Here is a 13,828-nt window from a genome sequence, read left to right as displayed (position 1 = left end):
GATATAAATACACATAAGTTAAATAGAAGGCCAATACAGAAAACATAGACGTTCATGACCTGATGGCCAACTATGATGATTATTAACTTCAGATTTAATCAGGCTGGGCTTTGGACAATAGATACATATTCATCTCTTCCTCCTACCTCCATGGTAGGACCTACCAGAACTTGAGTTATGTTAGCATAATTTTGAAAACCCAAAATAAGAGCCACACTATGATGACACAGCATAACCCTAAAATAAACCTATTCCTCCCTCTCATTCCATATAACAGATTTTTTAAAATAAAGGAAGAAAAAGGGGAAGGGAGAAAAATCAGCAAAACTGATCAATATATGAAAATATTTGCAATGTTCCACATCTGTGGATCTCTGCAAAGGAGTAGGGGGAGGTATCTTCTCATATCTTTCTTTTGAACCCAGGCCAGCTCTTTGCAATTTTGCAATTTTTTTATTGCTTTTTGGTGGTAGTTCTTTCTATTTACATTACTAGTAATTATATATATATATATATATATATGTGTATATATGTATACATATACACACACACACACACACACGTTCTTTGACTGTTTCATTTACTTTGTATCAGTGTATGTCAGTCTTTCCATGATACTTTGTAGTCATTTCTTTTTTTTTTCTTTTTGATTTTTTGTGAGGAACTGGGGTTATCTGTCTAAGATCACACAGCTATTAAACATCAAGTGTTTGAGGCTGAATTTGAACTCAGGTCTTCCTGACTCCAGGGCTGGTACTCTATTCACTGTGCCACCTAGCTGCCCCAGCCATCTTTCCCCAAAACATAGTAATATTCCTAGAAGTTGAATCTTTGGGTCAAAGTATTGGACATTTTAGTCAACTTTTTTGAGCATAGTTCCATATTGCTCTACAGAATGGTTAAATCCTTTCACAATTCCTCCAACAATGCATCGATGTCTCATTTTCCCTACATTCCCTCTAGCATTTGTCCTTTTCCCTTTTTGTCCTATTAGCCAATTCAAAAGATATAAGGTAGTTCAAAATTGTTCTAATTTGCATTTCTTCAATCTATAGTAAGTTAGGACATTTTAAAAACATTTTTAAAATTAATTTTTCAGCTCCACCAATAATGCATTAATGTTTCTGACTTTTTTACAATCCCTCCAACATTGATTATTCCTCATTTTTGTCATTTTGGTGGATATGAAGTAAAACTCCAGATTATTTTGATTTGCATTTCTCTTATTAGTGATTTAGAGCATTATTTCATGTGGTTGTTAATAGTTTGCCATTCTCCTTTTCAGAACTATTTGTTTATATTCTTTATGTGTAGCACACTTTTATGTTCTCTTTCTAGCCACTGGGAAGGGTGATGTGATATGGGGGGGGGGGGTGGAAATGTGTAGAAAATAGAATGAAAGCTTCTTGAAGGCAGGGACTTTTTTTTCCTTTTTCTTTTCTAAAAGTATACTCCCATCTGTATTCAGACACCATCAACTCTCTGGGGATGGACAGCATTCATTATCATAAGACCTTCAGAGTTCTCTTGGGTCACAACATGATGAGAAAAGCCGAGTCATTCATAGCTGATCCTCCTACAATATTGCTGTTAATTCAGATATAGTATATTTCCCATTGAATCTGCTCACGTAAGTCTGTCCAGGTTTTACTAGAACATCATGCTCATTTCTTAGATCAGAATAGCATTACATCATAATCACATACCACAATTTTTTCAGTCATTCCTCAACTGATGAACATTCCCTTAATTTCTGATTCCTTGCCACCAGAACATATTGGTCCTTTTCCTTCCCATTTTTCATCTCTTCTGGAATATAGACCTAGTAGTGACATTGCTATGTCAAAGGGTAGGCATGATTTGGGCATAGTTCCAAATTGCTCTGTGGGATGGTTAATTCATTCACAATTACTCCCACAATGCATTAATGTTTCATTTTCCCAATATCACCTTCAACATTTGTCATTTTCCCTTTGTGTCCTATTAAACAATCTAATAGGTATAAATAAGATAGTTCAGGATTGTTCTAATTTATATTTCTCTAATCTACAGTGAGTCAGGATGTTTAAAAGAAATTGTGACCACAGATAGCATTGATAACCTCATCTGAAAACTCTTCATATCTTTTGTTCATTTATCAATTGGGGAATGACTTATTTTTTTTAATAAATTTGACTCAGTTATCTGTTTGAGAAGTAAAGTTTTTATCAGAGAAACCTTGTTTCAGTTTTTTCCCATAGTTATTACTGTTTTCCTCCATCCTATCTCTCTCACCTCCATTTATTCTATTCCCTCTCTCCTTTCATCTTGTCCCTCCTCAAAAGTGTTTTGCTTCTGACTATCCCCTCCCACAACCTGCCTTCTTTTCTATTATCCCACCCTTTCTTCCATCCCCTTTCCCTCCTACTTTCCTGTAGGATAAGATAGATTGCTACACCCAAATGAGTGTTATTCCTTCTCTGAGCCAATTTCGATGAAAGTAAGGCTCACTCACTGTCCCTCACTCCCCCTCCCCTTCATTCCACTGCAAAACTTTTATGTGAAATAATTTACCCCATATACCTTTCCCTTTTTCCAAGTACATTTCTCTTTCACCCCTTAGCACTGGTCTTGGAATCAGGAAGATAGGAGTTCAAATCCAGACTCTTATGCTTACTAGCTGTGTGACCTTAGACAGGTTACTTAACCCTGATTGCTCTGCATCCAAGGCCATCTTCAGTCATACTGATTCATATTTGGCCACTGGGCCCAGATGGCTCTGGAGGAGAAAGTGAGGCTGGGGACTTAGCACAGTACCCCCCTCACTTAAATCCAATTATTGTGTTTGTCACAGTATCACCTCCCTGATGGCATGGTCTTCTTCAAAAACGAAGGACAAACATCATCTTTTAAAATATTATCCCTTCATATTCAACTTCCACCTATGCCCTATCTATATATGCTCTTTCTAACTGCCCTGATAAATGTGAAAATTCATCTGAATTACCAATATCATCTTCCATGCAGGAATAAAGGCAGTACATTATCATTAAGACCCTTAAGATTTGCCATTCCTGTTTACCTTTTTATGCTTCACTTGAGTCTCATATTTGAAGTTCAAATTTTCTGTTCCACTCCGATCTTTTCATCAGGAAAAAATTGAAAGTCTCTTATTTCATTGAATTTCTATCTTCTCTCCTAAAGAATATATTCAATTTTTCTGAGTAGTTGATTCTTGGTTGTAATCTAAGCTCTTTTGCTTTCTGGAATATCATATTTCAAGCCCTAATGTAGAGGCTGCTAAATCTTGTGTTATCCTGACTGTAGCTCCAGGATAATTGAATTGTTTCTTTCTGACTGCTTGAACTATTTTCTCCTTGATCTGGGAGCTATGATATTTGTCTATAATATTCCTGAGAATTTTCATTTTGATATCTTTCTAGAGGTGTTTGCTAGATTCTTTCAATTTCTATTTTACCCCCTTGTTCTAGAATATCAGAGCAGTTTTCCTCGATAATTTTTTTTCTTTTTCTTTTTGATAATTTCTTGAAAGATGGTGTCAAGGCTCTTTTTTTTGATCATGGCTTTCAAGTAGTCCAGTGATTTTTAAATTATCTCTCTTGATTATATTTTCCAAGTCAGTTGTTTTTCCAGAAGATATTTCATATTGTCTTCTAGTTTTTCATTCTTTTGGTTTTGTTTTATTGTTTTTGATTTCTCACAGTCATCAACTTCCCTTTGCTCAATTCTATATTTTTAGGAATTATTTTCTTCAGTGAGCTATTGTACTTTTCCAATTGGCCAATTCTGTTTTTTAAGGTGTTCTTTTCTTCATTATTTTTGGGACCTCATTTTCTATTTGATCCAGTCTGTTTTTTTTTTACAACTTTTTTTTTTAGGTTTTTGCAAGGCACATGGGGTTAAGTGGCTTGCCCAAGGCCACACAGCTAGGTAATTATTAAGTGTCTGAGACCGGATTTGAACCCAGGTAACTCCTGACTCCAAGGCCGGTGCTTTATCCACTACACCACCTAGCCGCCCCTAGTCTGGTTTTTAAGATGATATTTTCTTCAGTATTTTTTTTATGTCTCTTTCAGTTCTTGTGATTTTCCTGTACCACTTTACATTCTCTTCCCAATTTTTCCTCTACCTCCCTCAGCTGATGTTCATAATCCTTTTTTGAATTCTTCCATGGCCTAAGACCAATTCATATTTTTCTTGAAAGCCTTGGGTATAGAAGCTTTGACTTTGTTATCTTCCTCTGAGTGTGTGTTTTGATCTTCCTCACTACCATAGTAACTTTCTATGATCAGATGACCTGATTTTAACACTTTGTTGAAGTAGGCTCTGCTTCCAGGATGGAGGGTTCACTGTCTCAAGCTTTTGGGGGTTTTTGCAGCTCTTTTCAGAGATACTTCTAGGGACCCACAAGTTTTCTGTTCTTCCAAGATGGCATGATCTAAGGAGATATTTTTACTACTCTCCTGACCTGTGCTCTGGTCTGTGGGTGATCATAAGCATTCCTTTCTTCCCTGTAATTGTGAGTAGGGTCCCACTCTCTCAGCAAGCTCTGGTGTTCTACAACTCCTTCTCTCCTTGGGACTGTGACTCAGATTCGAGTATGAGCAAGGCAACAGTTCTACTTCATTGATAGCAAATTCCAAATTGATAGTAATCTCCTTCTGACCTCCTTACCATCTGTGGGGAGAGAACTCTGAAATCATCTGCTGCTCTTGTTGATTCAGTAACTCCCAAGAACTGTTCCTGATCCCTTTGCTGGGGCTGGGGCTGTGTTGCTGAGGTCTGTGCTAGACTATGCTCTACTTTCACCCTAGTGTGACAGACTTTTCCTGCTAACTTTCCAAGTTCCAAGATTTGACAATCTCTAGGCTGATAGAACTGAAACCATCTCTGCTGACACTGACCCAGTCCTGTGGCATGGACTTTTATTAATTTTTTTATTTTGGTATCCCTAGAACCTATTACAGTGCCTGTCACATAGAAGATACTTAATAATTATTTGTTGATTGGTGAATTGGATTAAAAAGCTTATATATATATATATATATATATATATATATATATATATATATATAAATATTCAAATCCTGCCTCTGTCATTAGTGATTTGTATGACATTAGACAAGTCACTCAATCTGTGCCATCCCAGTCTCCTTATCTATATAGGCTATAATAAAATGAAAATAGTTATACTTAACTCAATGGTTGACAATCAAATGATAATATGAAAACTACTTCATAAAGGACTCCCATGAATAAAAGAATTCATAGATGCTCATTTCATAGTGGTATAAAACTGAGGGTGTTCAACTATTGAGAAATGGATAAACAAATTATGGTATATGAATGTAATGGAATATTATTGTGCCATAATAAAAGTCAGAATAAATGAGTTCAGAGAAACCTAGGAAGACTTGTATGAACTAATGCAGAAAGAAGTGAGTAGAACTGGGATAACAGTTTATTCAACAAGATTATTTAAAACACACAAAATATATTTTAACTTGAAAAGACTTTAGCACTCTGGTCAATGCAGTGACAAACCATGATTTCTGAGGCCTGATAATGAAGCATGCTGTCTACCTTTTGACAGAAAGGTGATGGAATCATACTTTTTTTTTAGGTGTTTTTTTTTTTTATGCAAGGCAAATGGGGTTAAGTGGTTTGCCCAAGGCCACACAGCTAGGTAATTGTTAAGTGTCTGAGGTCAGATTTGAACTCAGGTACTCCTGACTCCGAGGCCACTACGCCACCTAACTGCCCCAGAATCATACATTAAAAAAAAAAAACATAGCCATGAGGAAATTTACTTTTCTTGACTTTAGTTGTTATAAAGTTTTCTTTCTTTTTTCCTTTTTTGTTTATTGGAGAGAGGGAGGATGGGGGGAAAACTTGTTAACTGGGAAAAATGACAAAATTTAAAAATTTAAAGTACTTTGTAAACTTTAAAGATGATGATGATGATGATGATGATGATGATGAAGATTATTGAAAGGGCAGGAAAACATAGATCTAAAAAAGTGGCTGTAGGGTCAGCTCTTTCTCGGAGTAATGCAGAAGAAAATGATACAGATGGAGGGACCAAAGACTGAATCCTGTTGGCAACTGGCAGCTTCTCTTCAAATTAATAGGAATTTGCTGGAAAGGGCTGAGGGCAGAATTTTATTTCCTAACAGAGCTAATTTCAGCTAATTTTCTGAAGAGGAATATCCTCAGTATCTTGCCAGCTAAAACTGATTTATATCTCAAAGACACCAACCCCATCCAATCAAACTTTTAATTATTTTTATAAATTAATTAGATCATGAAGTTCTTGCTCCACATTGGAGTTGTTTTACCTTCTGAGAAGCTTGCATCCTTTTAGTCAGGCAAAGCAAGAGAATCACTGGATAATCACTTGGTATTTTGTAGTTCACTAGGTTTCTTCCAGAAAGACAGATAAATACAGCCCTTATTTCTTCACCTTGTAGAGATGACAGGTCTTCTTTTTTTGTTCACCACCCCCAGTCTCCAAGCTCCCTCCTGCTTCTATCAATTAGACGGTGGTAAGTATTCACAGTGGGTAGCATCTTTCTGAGTGGTTGTGAAAATTTATAGTTTGAAGACTTACCTACTTTCCTCCTCATGGTGGCACACTTGAGCCAACAAAAATAGCATTTCTCAGCTAGTAAACTATAAGGAAGCTTACTGTTCTTGCAGAACTCTTAAGTCTTCCCAGAACTGAATAAAGGAAATGCAGAGCTTGGTATAGTCAGCCTGCAGCTGTTTTAGGTAGGATGGAGGGATTGATTGCTTCAAGCTTAAAATTTGCTCTCAAAGCAGCATTAGGAAACACATTTTTGTGAATGATAGAATAGTTAAACCATTAATGATGCTGATTGTATGGGAAGGAATTTGTGAATTGGTCTTTTTGTCCTTTGTCTTGGCTACTCTATCCTTGAGAACAGGTGTCAGTGAATGTTTCAGGATAATCTATAGAGAGTAGTATGGCACATTTGGTTCCTTCTCTCCCACCCCTTTTTCCCCTAGCCCCCAGCTAATTGATACAACTACAGAAAGTGAGAGGTAGATAATAAAAGAAATGAAGTGTTAATGTTCCTGAGTACAAAGACAGGACTACTCCCTATTTATCCCTTTACACAGTTTGAAGAGAAAGAATAGCAGAAACTGGAGTACCAAAGACATCAGTTGTGTTGGGCACATTCTCTTTACATGTGTGTCTCATTACCATTGTACCAGTCCCCATTACTTCTGTAGTCATGTGAATATTTGTGGGAGATTGTCCCCAAATTTATTGAAGGAAATGCTTTCCAACTACTGTTCTTACTATACCTTTGCTTTGAGTTAATTGTGTCTACTGGTTCATTATAAAGGAAATCTCATTGGAGGGGTCTCAGTAGACATAGTTTTTGGAGTACAGATCACGAAGTACGTTTGAGCCCTGGGTAATGATCCCTGACCTAGGAACCCAACCAACTTCAGAGTTCAAGTGCAAGTAGGGAGGATAGCTGCTGGAGAAAGGGGGCACACATATTTATATGAGACTTTAGAAATTTTAAAAGCACTTCCTATGTGTTATCTGGTTCATATAATAATTCTGTGAAATAAGTAGAATAAGCATTCTTAGCTTCATTTTTTTGATGATGAAACTGACTCAGGTAGGTCTTAAGTGATTTACCTTAGTTCATGACCAGTTCTTCATGATCATATTTAGTATTTGTTGAGCGTTCACTATATGTAGAGTCTAATTATTGCCTAATAATGATTTGATACACTTTCACTAAACAGTTGCTGCAGTCTATGTAAGGTGCTGAACTAGGTTCTTGGGATACAAAGATAAACATGATAGGACGAGCACAAAAACAAGGGGAAAGGCATATTGCACAATTTGGTTTACCAATCAAACAACATACATTAATTAAACATCTAGTATGTGCAAGATGAGAGCAAGAAAACCTGGGAAAATCATTTAATTTCCTAGTGCCAACAGGAAACTCTAAGATTCTAAGCTGCAGAATAGGTAGAGAGAATGTCCTTACTAGAAGTTCTCTACACCAGTGAAATTACAGGTCTGGAACCATATCCCTTCTCATACCCCTAATGTTCAAGCCTCTATGCTAGGCTTCATCAGTAAACCAATGAGCATTATTATTACTATTATTATCATTATTATTACTATGTATCTTCATCATGCTGAGCATGAGCATTGGTGAATGCAAAGAAAGGCAAAAACATGGTTCCTTTTCTCAAGGAATCCCTCTTCTCAAGGGGATGTTTGGTTCAGTTGTCTGACCCCATTTGAGGTCTTCTTAGCAAAGGTACTGGAGTGGTTTGCCATTTCCTTCTCCAGCAGAGACAGAGAGAAAGAGAGACAGAGGGTGTGTATGTAATGGGGTTGTAGGGGGATGAGACTGATTAAATCTTCTTGCAAATAAGGTAAGATTGCAAAGTAGGAATGACTAAGAGAAAGCATTCCAGGCCTGGAAGACAATCAATGTGCACAGATGGTAAGGAAGTCAGTGAATCCTCTTGGGGAATAAGGTATTAGAAGACTAAAAAGATTAGAAAGGGTTGGTTGTGAAAGGTTCTAAAAATCAAATGGGGTAGGGGAGATTTTTGGGAGAAAGATAAGTTCTATTTTGGACATGTTTAGTTTCAGATGGCTATGGAGCCTCAAGTTCAGAGCGTTCAATATGCAGTTACTGATGTGAGACTAGAGTAAGGGAAGAGATTAGAAGGAATAAATCTGAAAATCATTTGTATAATGGTTGATACAGAGAATTATGAATATAGAAAATTTATATTCAGAAACAAATTCTATAATCTTCAATGCTGTTAAATTTTGTTAAAGTATGGAAGGCTCTTTGGTCTTGAGATGTAAATTGACTCCTATTGTTTCTTTGTTAAATGTAAAATTTGTATCCTGTCTCTTCAATCACAACCCTCAACTCCCAACCTTTTACCTGGTTTCAGTCATGTAAGGGGGGGTAGGGAGAGATGTCCCCTTTTGCCCTCAATGCCCAGATAATGGAAAAGGCTTTAAAAACCTGAGGAGGGCCCCTGCTTGGGGTTGGTCTATCCTCTAAGCCCAGTACCTCCGCTAGTCTGTTCTCCCTCTCCCTCTCCCTCCCCCCCTCCCTCCCCCTCAATCTCTCCTAGACTTTTGTTATTCACCCCTACCCTCAAAGTGCTTGTTGACTCTCTGGGAGGAAAAAAGTTTTACCTGTTTACTTTGCAATATTTTATAATAAATCCTGAGCAGTTTTAAAATCTGAGGAAGCCTGTGAATTCTTTCATTTTTCAGGAACTCTAGATTTCTATCTTTATTTGGTTACCCCAAATCCCATTGACACCTAGATGATAATTGAAGCTGCAAGAGCTAATGAGATAACCAAGTAAAACAGTAAAGAGAGTGAAAAGGGTTAAAAATAGTCTTGCCCAGTTGTTGGATGTTACCTGGAGGAAATTTCAGCAAAGGAGACTGAGGAGAGGCTATAGGAAAACCAGGAGAGGATAGTATCACAAAATCCTAGATTCTACTTTCCCTGTGTCTGTCACGTTATAACCTTTTTTTCATATCACATTTGTTGCTATTTGTCCTTCCTTCTTGAAGAAGACCATGACATCAGGGAGGTGATACTATGACAAACTAGTGAATTGGATTTGAGTGAGGGGGCGCTAGGCTAAGTGACCAGTCTCATTTTCTCCTCTGGGTCCAGTGGCCAGATATGAATCAGATCAACTGGACATGACCCTGAATGAGAGGCAATCAGAGTTAATTTGTATTATCCAGTTGGTAAATATTTGAGGTCGGAACTAATCTTAGATCTTCCTGATGCTTTTTTCCCCCCTCCTATTCACATGACTGCCATGTGACTCAGCTCTTCATTACCTCTTGATTGGACTAATTTCATTAGAGCAATTTGGGTAGGAGATTTTGTGTCCAGACCCAGTGAGTCCCATGGATGATGCCCAAGGTAAAGAGCTTTCTGATGCTGCTGGGGAGGTGTGGAAAGAGAGAAGAAAGGTAGCAAGATGTTAATCTATGAATGGAGATAAGGACCCTTGGATCACCAGCATGAGGTTTCTGGTAGTGAGGCTACTGTATATGGAGGCCAGAGAGAAAAGGGCTAGAACTCACTTATATATTCTTGCAATCCAGGAGCTAAATTCTGTTGTTTTTATGCTGCTGAAAGACTGAAAAAAGAAAAATAAGATCTTTCCATTTTCTGAAAATTACCTGAGAATGTGAACCCTTGCAGAATTTCTTTTTCTTTTTTTTTTTTTAGGTTTTGGTAAGGCAATGGGGTTAAGTGACTTGCCCAAGGTCACACAGCTAGGTAATTATTAAGTGTCTGAAGCTGGATTTGAATTCAAGTACTCCTGACTCCAAGGCCGGTGCTCTATTCACTACACCACCTAGCTGACCCTCCAAAATTTCTTTTAAGACAGGGATTTCAGAAACATATGGGGAAATAATGATCAAATCTTATAGAAGAAGAGATACTACTTAATAGAATTAAAATGAGGCTAATTAAAGCTAGGTGGTACAGTGGATAGAACTATGGGCCTGGAGTCAGAAAGACCTGAGTTTAAGGTTATCCTCAGACAGTTTCTAACTGGTGATTCTGGGCAAATTAGTACCTGTTTTATTCAGTTTCCTCAATTGTAAAATAGGGATAATAAGAGCTCTTACTTCCCAGGGTTCTTGGGATGATCAAATGACATAAGATTTGCAAAGAGCTTAGCATGTAGTAGGTATCCTATAAATTCCTTTCCTAATTAGTAAGAGAATATCTTGGAACAAATGATTGGAATTAGCTTAGAAGCCAATTCTTTGCTCTCACAAAACTAGTATATTTTTGTATATATGGACCTTTTCCCTTTTATCCTCTTGGGAGCCTAGACCTAGTCACAGATTTTTGGGTCAAAGACTATGCACAGTTTTATAACCAATTTTTTTCTCCAGAATGGTCGATTTAGTTCATTGCTCCAAGAGTATATATTAGTGCACATATTTTTCCACATCCCCTCCAGAACTTATCATTTTCCTTTCCTATCATCTTAGCCACTCTGATGGGTATAATGTGGTATTTCAGATTTGTTTTAATTGCATTTCTTTAATTATTAGTGATTTAAAGCATTTCATATAATCATGGATAGCTTTATTTCTTCCTCTGTACATTGTCTATTCATACCAAAGGATTTATCATTTGTAAATTCAACTTAATTCCCCATATACTTGAGAAATGACATCTTTATCAGAGAAACTTGTCACAATGTACACAATTTTCCCACTTTTTCTCTAATTTTACTTCATTGTTTTTCTTTATTAAAAACTCTTTAGGGCGGCTAGGTGGCACAGTGGATAGAGCACTGGCCTTGGAGTCAGGAGTACCTGGGTTCAAATCTGACCTCAGACACTTAATAATTACCTAGCCGTGTGGCCTTGGGCAAGCCACTTAACCCCATTGCCTTGAGAAATCTAAAAAAAACCCCAAAAACAAACAAAAAAAACTCTTTAATGGGGGGGTGGCTAAGATGGCAAAGTGGATAGATCACTGGTTCCCAGAGTCAGGAGGATTCGAGTTCAAATGCGGCCTCAGACACTTAATGATTACCTAGCTATGTGACCTTGAGCAAATCACTTAACCCTATTTGCCTTGTAAAAAAATGAAAAAAAAATCTTTGATGTTATATAGGCAAAATGATCCCTGTGAACCTATCTTTTGTTTTCTCCTGAACTCTTCCCCATCCATAGATCTGATGCATAATTTTTTCCCATACTTCCCTATTTTACTTGTGATATTACTCTTTATATCTAAATCCCATATCTATCTTGATTAGTATTGAGTGGGATAAAGTCTGAGATTTCTTCAGTAGAATATTATAGATTAGAAAATAGTTGAACTATGTGCCCCTCCTCCCTTGACAAAGCAATTTCTGGGATATTGGTGAAGAGTCAACTGACCCCATTTTATCTCCTGAAGTCAGGATGGCCATTCAATTCCTGGGGCTGAAGGGATAGTCCTATTTCAGTTTGAATTATGTTCTCTTTTCCTTAAATTAATTTCCTGGTCATTAATGAGGGTGGGTCAGTGTGTGGGGGGGAATCATGGTAGGATAAATGTGATTCTTGGGTCTTTTGCTTTTGCCTCAGTCTCTCTGACTGGGGTCCGTTCCTCAGAGAAACGAATAAAACTCTCATCATACCTTGAGAGATCTCCGAAATTTATTTAAGTGGCATTCGTCTCACACAGTATATAGCATGAGATGTTGTTCTATGCCTAATTTCTGCCAGGCAATTTTCTAATTTCCCTAGCAGTTTTTTGTCATATGGTGAATTTTTTGGTCCAGTAGCTGAGATTTTTGAGGTTTATAAAATATTAGGTTACTGTCTTATTTGCTTCTGCCTATAGTGTACTTAATCTGTTCCACTGATCAAGTACTCTAATTCTTATCCAGTACCAAATTGTTTTGATAATTACTGTCAATGATTTAGTTCATTTTTCCACTGTGAAGAAAGAATGCAGGTGTAAAAAGAAAATAGAGATTTATTTAAAAAGTTACAACACAAAAAAAAGTAATAGGAAAGTTAAGAAGAGATTAAAGAAAAACCACTTGGATTGCTAATTAATCTTGGCAGGCCAGCTGCCAGGCTCTGCAGAAGTCTGGAAAGCAAGAGAGTGAACTCCTCCCAAAATCTCCTTAAATTCCCCCTCAGGGTCCATGGGAAGAAGTGGTGACCTGGGAGTGGTCTAAGTCCCACATTGGAGATTTTGCCTTTTGGAGAGGGGTGGAAGGTCTTGGATTCTGGTATGGATAGTCTCAGATGTGTTTCCAGCACCTGCGCAACTTGGCTGCCCCAACCAAAAGAAGACATAATCTAGATCACATTGAAGGTCAGGCCATGGCCTAGATTAGACTGAAGGAGTATTTTATTTTATTTTATCTTATTTTATTTTTTTAGGTTTTTGCAAGGCAAATAGGGTTAAGTGACTTGCCCAAGGCCACACAGCTAGGTATTATTAAGTGTCTGAGGGCGCATTTGAACCCAGGTACTCCTGACTCCAGAGTCGGTGCTCTATCCACTGCGCCACCTAGCTGCCCCTGAAGGAATATTTTAACAGAAGGATAAAGAAAGAAGGAAAATTTCCTTAACAATGCATCCAAAAGATCTACAAAATTTGTCTTCAATGGACCTCAACACTCCCTATGCCCAAGGAGTTCTCTGGTTCTATGATTCTCTACATCAATTACTATTTTTGTAATATATTTTGAGATTTGGTACTTTTAGGCTATCTTCCTTCACTTTTTTCTATTGATTCTTTTCTTTGACCTTTTGTTCCTCCAGATAAATTTAACTATTATTTATTTTAATTCTATAAAGTAATTCTCTGGTAGTTTGATTAGTATGGTAATGAATAAATTAATTAAGGTAGAACTGTCATTTTTATTTTACTGGTTTAGCTTACCTATGAGCAATTAATATATCTACAGTTGTTTAATCTGTCTTGATTTGTTGTAAAGAGTGGTTTCTAATTATCTTCATATAGTTCTTGTGTTTATTTTGGCAGGTAAAATCCCAAGTGTTTTATATTATCTGCAATTATTTTAAATGGAATTTCCCCTTCCATCTCTGCTGAATTTTGTTGTTGAGATATTAAAAAATTGGATTTATTTTATATCTTACAACAAATTAGACTTTTTAAGCTAGTTTTTTAGATGACTTGTTGACAAAATCAGTTTGAATGAGAAAACCTTGAATAAGCCTATTTCTAGGTTGTCTTTTCATGTGAACCATAGAACCCAAGGGAAAAAACTACCT

The sequence above is a fragment of the Macrotis lagotis genome, chromosome X (genome assembly GCF_037893015.1).
Source record: "Macrotis lagotis isolate mMagLag1 chromosome X, bilby.v1.9.chrom.fasta, whole genome shotgun sequence".
NCBI lineage: Eukaryota > Metazoa > Chordata > Mammalia > Peramelemorphia > Peramelidae > Macrotis > Macrotis lagotis.
Note: the sequence above shows the minus strand (reverse complement) of the source record.